Here is a 14302-nt window from a genome sequence, read left to right as displayed (position 1 = left end):
AGAAGAAAATAACAAAGATTATAATGAAGATAAATGAAACAGAGAATAAAAAAACAATAGAACTAACAAAACCAAATGTTGGTTCTTTGAGAAGATCGATAAAATTAACAAACCTTTAGCTAGACTGACCAAAAAAAGAACACAAATGACTAAAATCAGAAATGAAAAGGAGGACATTACTACTGACCCCACAGAAATAAAAAGGATTGTAAGAGGATACATTGAACGACTATATGCCAACAAATTAGATAACCTAAATGAAATGGACAAATTGCTAGAAACACACAAACTTCCTACTTGACACAAAAATAAACAGAAGATCTCAACAAACCAATAACTAGTAAAGAAATTGAATCAGCAATCAAAAACCTCCCAAAAAGAAAAGCCCAGAACCAGGTGGCTTCAGAGGGGAATTCTGCCAAACATTCCAAGAATTAACTCCAATCCTGCTCAAACTCTTCCAAAAAACTGAAGAGGAGGGAATACTCCTTAACTCATTCTGAGTCCAACATCACCCTCATAACAAAGCCAGATAAAGATACCACAAGAAAAGAAAACTACAGACCAACACCCCTTATGAATAGATGCAAAAATCCTCATTAGCAAACTAAATCTAATGGCATATTAAAAGAACAAAAGACCATGATCAATTTGGATTCATCTCAAGTATGCAAGGTGGTTCAACGTAAGATAATCAATTCATATAATTTATCACATTAATAGAACAAAGGGAAAAAACCACATTATCATCTCAGTTAATACAGAAAAGACATTTGACAAAATCCAGCACCCTTCTTGATAAAAACACTTAGAAAACTAGGAATAGAAGGAAACTTCTTTAACATGCTAAAGGACATATATGAAAACCTTCCAGGTAACATCATACTCAGTGGTGAAAGACTGAAAGCTTTCCCTCTAAGATTGAGAAGAAAGACAAGGATGCTTACTGTCACACTGCTATTCAACATTGCACTGGAAGTTCTAGCCAGAGCAATTAGGGAAGAAAAATAAATCAAAGGCATCCAAATTGGAAAGGAAGAAGTGAAACTTTCCCTATTTGCAGATGACATGATTCTTTTGCAGAAGATCTGCAATAAAACACAACAAAGCTCTGATAGCTAATAAATCACTTCAACAAAGTGGGCAGGTACAAGATTGACAAGTGAAACTCAGTAGTGTTTCTATATACTGTAATGAGCAATCTGAAGGAGAAATCAAGAAAAACATTCAATTTACAGTAGCAACTAAGAAGAATGAAGTTGGAGGACTCTCACTTCCTGATCTTAAAACTTATTACAAAGCCACAGTAATCAAAACAGCATGTTTTGATTTATATATATATATATATGTCATATATATATGACAGACATATAGACCAATGGAATCAAACTGAGAGTTCAGAAATAAACCCTTACTTTTAAGGCCAACTGATTTTTGACAAGGGTGCCAAGTCCACTCAATTGAGAAAAACAGTTTCCTCAACAAATGGTGCTGGGAAAACTAAATGTCTATTTGCAAAAGAATGAATGTGGACTCTTACCTCATATCATACACAAAAATCAACTCAAAATGCCCTAAATATAAGAACCAGGGCCAGAATTATAAAACTGCTAGAAGAAAACATAGTCTTTAGGACCTTGTGTTAAACAATCGCTTGTTACTTTATACCCAAATCACAAGCAACTAAAGAAAAAACAGATAAATGGGACCCCATTAAAGTTGAAAATTTTTGTGCATTAAAGGATTTTATCATGATAGTAAAAAGACAGAATGGGAGAAAATATTTGGAAACCACATATCCAATAAGGGTATAATATCCACAATAAAGAAAGAAATCCTACAACTCAACAATAAAAATACATAAAACCCAATTAAAAAATAGACAGAAAACTTGAATAAATATTTCTTCAAAGAAGATATACCAGTGGCCAAGAAGCACATGAAAAGGCTCCACATCATTAGTTATTAGGTAAATGTAAATCAAAACAGAACAATGAGATACCATTTCACTCCCACTATAATGACTACTATTTAAAAAATGGAAAATTACAAGTATTGGAGAGAATGTAGAAAAACAAGGATACTCATACACTGTTGGTGGGAATGTAAAATGGTGTAGCTGCCACAGAAGACAGTTTGGCAGTTTCTCAGAAAGTTAAGTATAGAATTACCTTATGAACAGGCAATCCCCCTTTTAGGTATATACACGAAAGAATTGAAAGCAGGGACTCAAAACAGGTATTTGCAAAGCAATGTTTATACTATCATTATTTACAGTTGCCAAAAGATGGAAGCAGCCCAAGTATCCATCAACTGATTAAAGAATAAATAAAATGTGGTATATGCATACAAGGGAATAGTATTCAGCCCTAAAAACAACATGGATGAACCTTGAAGACATCATGTTGAGTGAAATAAAGCACACCCAAAAGGACACATACTGTATGATCTCAATGACATGAAATAATTAGAAGAAGCAAATTTATAGTCAGAAAGTAGAATATAGGTTACCAGGGGTTGAGGTGGGGGTAAGGAATGAGTAGCTAATGCTTAAATTGTACAGAATTTCTATATGGGTTGATGGAAAACTTTTGGTAATGTATAGTAGTGATGGTAGCACAACATTATGAAAATAATCAACACTGATTATATACTTCAATGTGGTTAAATGGGGAAATTTTAGGTTGCATATGTTTTTAGAATAAAATGTTTTTATTAATAAATAATAAATGATTAGAATAAATATAAATTTATTCTAATTTATATATGTTTTTAGAATAAAAATTAAAAAAAAAAACACAAAACAACCAAACAAAACACAGGAGTACCCAACCCAAACAGTGAACCCTATTTTAAACAGACTATAGTTAATAGTACAATTATAGAAATGTTATTTCATGAATTGTAACAAATATACCACACTAATGCAAGGTGCTAATAATAGGGTGGTTTATGAGAACTGTGTTTAATGCATGGTTTTTCTGTAAACCTGTAAATCTCTAATTAAAAAAAATGAGAGCGAGAGATTAAGACATCACAGATAACAAAAGCTGAAGGAGTCTGTTACTATTAGACCAGCCCTAAAGGAGATGTTAGAGAGAGTTCAATAGACGACAGTTCAAAGAAGAAATAAAGATCTCTGGTGAGGTTAACAACATGGGTAAATATAAATGCCAGTACTAATGTATTTTGGTTTGTAACTCTACTTTTTACTTCCTACATTATCTAAAAGGCAAATGCATAAAATGTAATGATAAAGCGGTGCTTTTGGACTCATATAAATATGTAGTTTGTGACAAGATCTACATTAAGGTGGGAGTACAGAGGGGTATAGGAACATAGTTTGTATATGCTATTGAAGCTGGTAACAAAACAAATGAGATTGTTGTAGATTTAGGATGTTAAATGTAAGTTCTATGGTAACCACGAAGAAAATACTGGAGAATATGGAAGCTCACAGAGACAGAAGGTAGAACACAGGCTGCTAGGGGTGAAAGGCATGGGAACGGGAAGGTAACATATAAAATGTGTAGGGTTTCTGTTTGCGAAGATGGGGAAGTTTTAGTTACAGAAGATGTTGAGGGCACTACAATATTTTGCATGTGCTGAATCCCAGTGAATGGTATGGTAGGGAGTGGCTGATTTGGGAAAGTTTATGTTATGTATATATATATATGTTTCCATAATTAAAAAAAAAAAAGGAAAGAGCAACTAAAGAGACAATGAAAATTAAAAGCAAAACAGGATCCTGAATGGAATTTAAAAGGGAAGGAGAAAAGGTTCAAAGGGACATTATTGGGATATATGAAAAAATTGGAATATAGAATATAAGCTTTATATCAATGTTAAATTTCTTGAACCTGAGAACTATACCTAGGGTGGTTATATACGTGATATCCTTGTTCTAAGGAGATGTACATGGCAGAAGTAAGTGTTCAAGGAGCATGATGTACAGCCTACATTCAAGTGTTCAGGAAATGAATTAACAGAAGGATACATAGAATGATACAGTAAATGTGTCAATTTATTAAATCTTGATGGGTCTGGCTATCTAGTGGTTAAGAATATGTTGGAGTTCTCCATGTGGGGTTGCATTATTTTGTAACTGTCCTGTAAATTTGAAAGTATTTAAAAATAAAAAGTTAGAAAAAAATAGTGACAATACCAAATGCTGGTAAGGATAAGGAGAAATTGGAACACTCTTATGTTCCTGGTGGGAATGCTAAAGGGTATAGCCACTCTGGTATAGTTTGGTAGTTTGGTAGTTTCTTAAGAAATTGAACATTCAACTACCTGAGAAATTTCATTCCTGGGCATTTATCCTGGATAAATGAAAAATGATATTCATAAAAAATTTGTATATTTAGGTTTATAGAAACATTATTCATAATACCCAAAAACCGTAAACAACCCAGTATATCCATATCAATGGAATACTAATACGCAGCAATAAAAAGCAATGAACCATTCATATGCTTAACAATCTGGATGAATTTCTAGACAATTTTGCCGAATGGAAAAGCCAATCCCACAAGGTTACATACTGTATGATTCCATTTATATAATATTCTAGAAATAATGAACATTAAGAGGGTTTAAAGAGGGCATGGTAATAAGACAGAAGTGGGTGTGGTTATACAAAGGCGATAGAAATGTTCTGTATTTTGATTGTGTCACTATCATTATCCTGGCTACTATACAGTGCCATAGTTTTGTAATTGGGGAAAACTGGGTAACCAGCACAAGGGATCTCCTTGTATTATTTCTTACAATTGCATGGGAATCTACAGTAATCTCAGAAAGAAGTTGAAAAAAAGAAAGTACAGCTTTCTAATATCTGCCAAGAAAAGTATACAGTGTGGTAAATGTTGTAGGCAAAGTTTAAAACTTTTGGCTTGCTACTCAAGAGAACAGCCTGAAAAGATCTAAGAACTGGTAATACCACTTTTGTGGAAATAGGGTGTTCAATAAAACAGTTTCGTGCAAACCTAAAAAAAAAAAAAAAATTAAAATAATAAAATAAAAATACAGGGACAACATGCATTAAAACATGCATTAAAGAATTTGGTTTATCAACAAACCTGTAGCTGAAAGGACAAAAGATCATCCACCAGACTCTGAATCTTCTGAATTCTTATACTAATAAACTCTGTGCATCAGAAGGACATGCAGAAAAAAGATCTGATTTCCTTACTTATAATAATTTAGAAATACAAATGTTTGCTAATTGTAATGTCCAAAACTGGTTCTCTTTTTCCTTTCCTTGTGTTTCTTCAGGAAAAATTCACTTACTGACTTTGACATTTTTGACCAGAAGTCAGACAGGCACATAATTTCAAATCTTCAGAAGTTCTCAAAGTTTCAGAGACTGGCAATACTGTGTTGACTGCATCGCCATCACCCCCCACCTTAGTATACAGCTCAAGGTGACAAATGACAATTATTGGGATGTCTTTTAACAAGACATAGACGAAGAGTGCCCCCAGATGGTGTTGGTGTGAATTTCCATCAATTAAAATTTTTTTTTAGAATTTTTTTTTTAGCACTTAAACATTATATTTCTTCTTTTAAAAAATTTATCACATTATAAAAGTAATATCCAGTTACTGAGGATTTGGTAAATAAAAGTAGTTCTATACTTGAAAACTATATTAACATTAAGAGTTATTCCCTTAGTTTTCTCTAGTCATTCAATTATATATTTTATTTTTTCAAATATTTTCCAAGACTGAAAATTGAACTCAGGTGTTCAGTTTTCTTAAGTATGCAAAAATTTCCAAAGCTCTTTTCTATAGTCACTATAATTATGGTATAGATAATTGTAAGCAATCATTCCTAGAAAATATTGTAAACCTTGAGTGAAGCAGTGATTTATAAATTTAGTTGCTAGTTTGAGGTCTTCTAAGTCCTAAGTATTGTCTTTTGCACTTATTTAATCATAAGCTATGCTGACTGACAAAGTAGAACAGCCATACAAACCACCTGATAGTGGGAGCAGGTAGTAGCAATGTGGCTGCCCTTTTATCTGGCATACTTCTGAGATATTACAGGAAATGTTTCTTATTGTGGAGGTAAATATTCAGTCATGGGTTACCTTCTTGTCATATCTCTGAAACCTGGAGAGGAAGGGAGGGGATTATAAGTTTCTAGAATCTCTATCTTAGGTTTTGAGAATAAATACAGCAATGCTGAGCTATTTTTGTGCCAAATGAAAGATATCATAGAATCAGCAAACTTGAAAGGGAGGAGAGCAGCTAAGATGGTGGCATAGACAGGTGTGGAATTTAGTTAGTCCCCTGGAACAACTAATAAACAACCAGGAACAACTAGTATATAATCTGGAACAGCTGCTGGGAAACAACCATTACTATACACACATGGTACACCAACCTGAATTGGGTGGAAAGGCTGAGATCACAGCATAAAATCTGTAACGAAAAACTGTAGACCCGCACCAGGAGTCCCCTCCCCCCATGGCAGGCTGAGCTGCAGGACCTCCCTGTGGGAGAAAGCAGCATTCTCTGAGCTAGCGAATATAGCTCAGTCCAGCTCCAACTGCAGTTTTAATTAGCAAATGTGGACTGCTGAATACAAGCTACAAACATAGACAAGTAGCAAAGTAACCTGAGGTCGCTCCCAGTGGAGAGGAGGTGGAGCTGACAGAGAGGAAAAAAATTAATAAAAAAAAAAAAAATAAAGAGCCTTCTAGACTGAACTTAGAGAGCCGGAAAACACCTGTGCCCCGGGAGGGGGAGCCCAGAAGACCAGGTGCTCTCTCTGACCGATGGGTGAAAATGGGGGGCCATGGACTGGCTCTGAAGAGGGGCTTTCTTTCCCTTTTTCTCTCAACCTGAGTGGCTCAGTGGAGCCTCAACCATTTTCAGTTCACAGCACTCTGAACCAGACAAGGATGGAGCTGACCAAGTCAGAGACAAAGAAACTATTGAAATGCAAAAGATAGCTCCCTAGGGGGTATATCTTCCCTAAGAGGAAGGAGGTGGAGCCCAGCTCAAGGAGCTACCCTCCCCTCAGAACTCAGACCCCAGGACCTGGGGGAAAACAGTCAAAACAGAAACAACCTAAGTTAAGAATTAAAGGGGCCACACCTCTTTACACCAGTCGGGAGTGACAGGCGCCACCTGCTGGCAGGTTAGGAAAAGCACAGGGGCTAGAGAACTCACAGGAAAGTTTGTCAATCTCCAAGACACCCTCAGGGAGACTTGAAATTGAATATAACCCCATTCTGAGATCTGAACCCATTCTGGTCTGGGAAAATCTGATTGGGGTAACGGGGGAATCCAGATGACTAGACAATAGAGGACTACAAACTACACTGGAAAGGGCAGAGATGTGGCCCAGTCAAAGGAACAAACCTACACCTCAATCAAAATACAGTTGAGATATTGTTTCACTATAATGAAAGTCAATTAAAGATTTTCAAAGAAATATGCCAAATCAAATAAAAAACCAAATCAACGAGTTCAGGGAAGATACGGAAAAAGAGATGAAGGATATAAAGAAAACAATGGACAAACATAAGGTAGAAATCGAAAGTTTGAAAAAACTGGCAAAATTTATGGAAATGAAAGGCACAACACAAGACACGAAAAACACAATGGAGATATACAACAGCAGAGTCCAAGAGGCAGAAGAAAACACTCAGGAACAGGAGAACAAGACACCTGAAATCCTACACACAAAAGAAGAGATAGGAAAAACAATGGAAAAATATGAGCAATGTCTCAGGGAATTGAATGACAACATGAAGTTCATGAATGTACTTGTCATGGGTGTCCCAGAAGGGAAAATGGGCAGAAGCAGTAATAGAGGAAATAATTACTGAAAATTTTCCATCTGTGCCAGTCTGTATATATTATGTATCCCAGAAAAAGCCATATTCTTTGATGCAGTCTTGTGGGGGTAAACATATTAGTGTTGATTAAATTGGAACCTTTGGATTAGGCTGTTTCCATGGAGATGTGACCCTTTCAACTGTAGGTTATAACTCTGATTAGATAATTTCCATGGAGACATGGCCCTGCCCATTCAGCATGGGCCTTGGTAAGTTTACTAGAGCCCTATATAAGTGCTCAGAAAGAAGGAGCGCTGAGCTTCAGCCAAGAGAGAGCAACGGAGATTGACATTCTGGAGAGTAGCTGCAGCTAAGAGAGGACAAAACACCCCAAGAGAAACATTTTGGAGAACACCATTTTGAAATGCAACCTGGGAGCAAGCGAACTCCAGACACATGCCTTCCAAGCTAACAGGTTTTCTGGATGCCAATGGCCATCCTCCAGTGAAGGCACCCTGCTGATGCCTTACCTTGGACAGTTTATGGCCCTAAGACTGTAACTCTGTAACCCAATAAACCCCCTTTATAAAAGCCAATCCATTTCTGGTTGTGCTGATTTGAATGTATTATGTCCCCCAAAACACCATTATCTTTGATGTAATCTTGTGTGGGCAGACATATCACTGTTGATTAGATTGTAATTCTTTGAGTGTTTCTGTGGAGATGTGCCCCACCCAACTGTGGGTGATGACTCTGATTGGATAATCTCCATGGAGGTGTTACTCCATCCATTCAGGGTGGGTCTAAATTAAATCACTGGAGCCATCTAAATGAGCTGACAGAGGGAACTCAGTGCAGCTGAGAGTGACATTTTGAAGAGGAGCTACAGCCAAGAGGGACACTTTGAAGAACGCACAGAAGCTGAGAGAGTAGCTGCAGATGAGAGACAGTTTGAAGACGGCCCTTGAAAGCAGACTCTTGCTCCAGAGAAGCTAAGATAGGACGCCCCAAGAAGAACTAGAGTGACATTTTGAAGAGGAGCTGCGGCCTAGAGAAGAACATCCTGGGAGAAAGCCATTTTGAAACCAGAACTTGGAGCTGACACCAGCCATGTGCCTTCCCAGCTAACAGAGGTTTTCTGGACACCGTAGGCCATCCTCCAGTGAATGTACCCGACTGCTGCTGCATCACCCTGGGCACTTCATGGCCTTAAGACTGTAATTGCATAATCAAATAAACCCCATTTGTAAAAGCCAATAAATTTCTGGTGTGTTGCAAAATGGCAGCATTAGCAAACTGGAACACCATCTCTTATGAAAGACATAAGATTACAGATCCAAGAAGCGCAGTGGACCCTAAACAGAATAGATCTGAACAGACCTACACCGAGACACTTAATAATCAGATTATCAAATGTCAAAGACAAAGAGAGAATCCTGAAAGCAGCAAGAGAAAAGTGATCCATCACATACAAAGGAAGCTTGATAAGACTGTGTGGATTTCTCAGTAGAAACAATGGAGGCAAGAAGGAAGTGGTATGATATATTTAAGATATTGAAAGAGAAAAACTGCCAACCAAGAATCCTATATCCGGCAAAACTGTCCTTCAAATATGAGGGACAGTTTAAAATATTCTCTGACAAACAGACAATAAGAGAGTTTGTGAATAAGATACCTGCTCTACAAAAGTAGCACTACAGACAGATAGGCAAAGACAGGAGTGAGAGATTTGGAACACAATTTTGGGTGACGGTAGCACAACAATGTAAGTACACTGAACAAAGATGACTGTGAGTACGTTGAAAGAGGAAGGTTAGGAGCATGTTGGATACCAGAAGGAAAGAAGAAAGATAAAGACTGGGACTGTATAACTCAGTGAAACCTAGAAATCTGTTTTTACATGAGGGAGAACAAATGAATGTCTTGCAAGGTGTTAAAAATGGGGTGGTATTGGGGAAAAAGTACAATAAATGCAAACTAGAGACTATAGTTAACAAAAACATTGTATTATGCTTCCTTTAACATAACAAAGTCAATATTCCAAAGGTAAATGCCTATAAGAGGGGGATATAAGGGAGGGGTATGGGACTCTTGGCATTGGTGATGTTTTCTGACTCTCTTATTGTACTTTAGTTTAATTCTGTTTTTCCTTTTGTTGCTTTTTAGCTGTCATTTTTTTCTTTCTTTTTCTTTTGTCTATCTTCTTTGACTCCTCCTCCTCCTTTGTGGAAGAAATGGAGATGTCCTTATATAGATAGTCGTGATGGTGGTGAATGCATAAATACATGATTATACAGGGAACCACTGATTGTTTACTAAGGATGGAATGTATGGTAGGTGAACAAAACCATCTTAAAAAAAAATCAAAAATAAAAAAACAGGATGATGAAGAAACCTTGAGAGCACTATATTGAGTGAAATAAGTCAGATGCAAAAGGACAAATATTGTGTGGTATCACTGATATGAATTAATTATAAATGTAAACTCAGAGACATGAAATATAAGTTACCAGGATATAGAATGAGGCTGAAGAATGGGGAGCGGTTGCATATTATGAACAGAATGTTTAACTAGGTTGAACTTAAATGTTTGGAAATGGACAGAGGTGACGGTAGCATGTTATTGTAAGAATAACTAACAGTGCTGAATGGTGTGTGAATGTGGTGGAAGGGGGAAACTTAAGAGCCATGTATCTCAACAGAAGGAAAGTTGGAGGTTAAAATATGGCAATTTATACAACAGTGAATCTTGTGGTGGACAATGTCTGTGATTAACTGTACAAATATTAGAACTCTCTTTCATGAACAAGAACAAATGTATGGCACTATAACTAGAAGTTAATAATAGAGGGGTATATAGGGAAAATATATACACATTGGAAACTATGTACTAGTTAGTAGTATTTTAACAATTCTTTCATCAACAGTAACAAATGTACTATACCAATACCATGAGTCAATAATGGAGGGAGGTGGGGGTTAGGGGTATGGGTGGATTTGAGTTTTCTTTTTGTTTTTATTTCCTTTCTGGAATAATGGATACACAGCTGTAACATAGTACCATGGGCAACTGATTATGCACATTGGATGACTGTATGGTATGTGAACAATCTCAATAGAATTGAATTTAGAAAAAAAAAAAAGGGAAAGGGAGATCTTACAGTCATCAGATGCAAACCTTTTCTGATGCATGAGTTCCCTTTGTGTTCTGGCAAAGTGGCTGTCCAACCTTTGCTTGAATGTCTCCAGTGAGGTTGGATTTCTTACCTGTAAAATGAGGGAGTTATAATATGACTGCTGAGGTACTTTCAAGCTTTAACTGTCTATTTGATGAAATCCAAACTTCTGTTGGCTAAATCATTTTTTAAAAAAGCTTTTCCTTTTCAGTAAGTGATATTAGTTTCCTTAATCTATTCTGAGGTTAAAATTCTTTAGAATATGCTTTAAAAATACTTAATATCATGCTCTCCTTATATTTCCAGGTAATCAGTATACATTACACTTTTTTTCATGATTTTCCTAGTAATCCTGGAAGGGATGGCTCAGAAAGATTAAGAAACATACATGAAGTCACTTACATAGACTAGCAACTGGGACAGCTGGCGCCCAACTGGGTTGTTCAGATTTCAAATTCCAGTATTTTTCCCAGTATACCATAAGACCTATAAATGTTTCTAATATGCTATTATAATGAATAACATTCTAAACATTTATTCTACAAATATCCATACACTGTTTTAAGTTCTTGGATCTTTTCTCCCCAGCAACCCCAAAACAGCTAATTTTTTTTCTATCTTCAATTACATTTCCCAGCAACCCCAAAACAGCTAATTTTTTTTCTATCTTCAATTACATTTTTCTCACATTTACTTAATACATCTGTTATCTCTTCTCCAATGCACCTAGTCCCTTCTCTGACTTATTTTAATCTCCTCCTCAGAAAGGAAATCCAATTAGTGAAGAAGAGCAAAAGAGCTGGCAAGGGCCCCTGAAAAAAATTATTTCAGTGTACATCATACAAGGACGAACAATTCCCAGAAATTTGTGAATACTGAAAAAAATAAACTAACCAGGATGTGACATGGAGATGTCCTGCATTTCCTTTTTAGAATTATATGCATATTTGTACCAGGTCTGAAGCGAAATCTCTTAATTCTGTTCAAACTTAGTTCAGCATAAGTGATTCTTCTGATGTACTTGCCCACTATCACTATAATTGTTCCTGGCTCCTGTTGGATTGGTACTGGTTGTACCAATGGTTGTATCCAGGGTCTAAAAGCATCTCTACAGATCACTTAATGCAAAAGGAGAACTGTTAACTTTACATTGGCACTTATCCCCTTAACCAAGTGATTAGCTAGCATAACCAACAGTGGGTCCTGGCATTATATGTTCCTGGTGAGATGCAAAAAGGACACAGCATCACCTATATGGTATTCTTGCCAAAAATGTCTGACTTGACTCAGATCTTGAGGGCATAATCAGGAAAATCTACAATGTGGGGTAATTTATAAGACAACTGGGCTGGTTTTAAAAAAGTCAATCATAAAGAAAAAAAGGATTGAGGACTGTTCTAAATTAAGAGACAAAAGAGTCATGGCAGTCAAACACAATGTGTGAACATTGATTGGATCAAAAAAGAAGCAAGTGTGAGATAAAAATAAAAACTTTTTTTCTTGATAATTGGGGAAATTTAAACATGGTAATCTTAGGTGTGGTAATCTTATTGTGGCCATGTGACAGAATGTCTTTAAGGAGATGCATGTTGAAGAAATTAGGGTTAAAGGTCATGATGTCTGCAACTTACTTGTGAATAGTTCTGAAAAAAAAAAAGTGTCTACCTAGAGAGAGAAAAGCAATTATAGTAAAAATGTTAACAACAGCAACTAAAGAAAAATCTTGTGAGCCGTGTTTTCTGTTCCAGGGACATCAGTGTCTTTTATTTGATTTAATGTCTCAATTGATCTGAACTAACTTGTTTGATTAAAATAACTTAATAGGAGTTTACTACATGTTCCCTCACTTTAGACTATTTACAGCAGATTTAGGAAGTTATGTTTGATTTACTTGCAACTCTAACTCATCATCCAGAGCAAAAAATACATTTGAAAGTTTACTGCATACTGATTTCAATTTGAAAGGCTGGCTTCAAGCACATAAAGGATCCATCTGGACTAGCTGGTGGCAAGACAACTTGGGTTTAAACCCAGCTTTGAAGATCCAGATGAAGTTATTCAAGACATCTGACTGAATGCCACTCCAGCAGGTGGAGGTCTGCTTTTCAAAGAGTTTTGAGACTTTGGGCTTTGAGGGTAAAGATCATTTTTTCTTTCATACCATAAGTTTCACAAAGAAAATACGGGAGTTATAAATATTTTCCAAGGTCTCTTGCAGCTCTGGCTTTATCCTTCTACCTTTTAATTTTTCTGTAGTCTACAAGAAATTGTTTAGGAACAAACAGGTACTACCCAGTATCCCAGTAATGAAGGGGAAAATGCAACACCCAAGAAATAATGATTATAGAAACTCAAGATACAAAGAATAATTAAAAAGTTCTCTTCAGCTAGGCCTTCAACGTCTTTTAACTCGAAACAGCTGAAATATAAATAAAATAAAATTCGCCATTTAGCTTTTACATCAAACTACATTTTTTTATAAAGCTTCTAGCAAAGCGTAAAGGGAGTTAGGTCTGAGTAGGGAGTCCTCAAAAATTAGCAGGCAAGGGGTGCTGGCCCCGATACACTGGAAAGGCCTTTTCAGTTAAAGGAAGGTCTCTTGCCTCTTCACGGTGACGGCGAAGGGTGCCTTACAGTCTAACTCTTTCACTGTTCCAAAGCAAGATCCTGACTCCCCAAATCCCGTTGGGGGTGGCTCGGGGCCCCAAGTTCCTACCCTCGTCTCAGTGACACAGTTCCTTGACAGGCCCCGAGCCAGCCCCGGGGACGCCCAGCCCGGCTCCGCAGCTCCCCACAGCCCTTCGTATATAAAGCGGCGTCTTCGAGAGACCCATTCACCTTTCCGGAACGTAGCCTGCCGCCCCCGCCCCGCCGAGGAACCCAGGTTTCTGAAAGCAGAGAAGAAGGACCATACTTAGGCACAGGCTTTTGATCTAACAGCAGTACGATCTCCGGGACTCCGCCGCAGGTCGAGCCTGGGGGGACCGGCCGTGGTCAGGCAGAGCGCCACTGCAGCTGGAAAGAAGAGAACACGTGGGAGCGGCAATGTAAAATAGCCCTTAGACCGTTAAAGGACGATTCGTTACAACTCGGGAGATCTAAGGGGAAAAGCCGATACCACGGACGAATTCTAAAATCTCAAAAGTAATTTTTGTGATTTTATACTTAGACAGCGACCTCTATTCTTGTCTTCTTCGCCAACAGCAAACCGAATCTGTCGAAATTCTCTGGAAGAATAGTTTACTTAAGCCCACGTCTCTAACGGTCTCCGGGAGCTACAGTATTTTCAGTCCCAAATAAACATTATTGTATTACCGGTTAGGTCAGGAGATCG

At 37.1% G+C, this 14302-nt stretch overlaps 1 protein-coding gene across 2 annotated transcripts in view; it reads right to left on the bottom strand.

Annotated features, from left to right (window-relative positions):
- TIMM9 (translocase of inner mitochondrial membrane 9) overlaps nt 1–14302 on the bottom strand; it is a 27066-nt gene extending 12764 nt beyond the window's left edge. The window contains exons 1-3 of one of the 2 annotated variants that reach the window (XM_037832621.1): nt 14284–14302; nt 13883–13983; nt 10971–11059 (exon numbers count right to left, since the gene is read on the bottom strand). The gene's annotated coding sequence lies outside the window, so the exon portion shown is untranslated. Of the gene's footprint in view, nt 1–10970; nt 11060–13806; nt 13984–14283 lie in introns of those variants that run through there. The other variant, XM_037832622.1, reaches the window with a different exon arrangement.

The sequence above is a fragment of the Choloepus didactylus genome, chromosome 4 (assembly GCF_015220235.1).
Source record: "Choloepus didactylus isolate mChoDid1 chromosome 4, mChoDid1.pri, whole genome shotgun sequence".
Classification (NCBI taxonomy): Eukaryota; Metazoa; Chordata; class Mammalia; order Pilosa; family Megalonychidae; genus Choloepus; species Choloepus didactylus.
The sequence above is the reverse complement of the archived record's forward strand: the minus strand, read 5'-3'. Positions and strand labels throughout refer to the sequence as shown.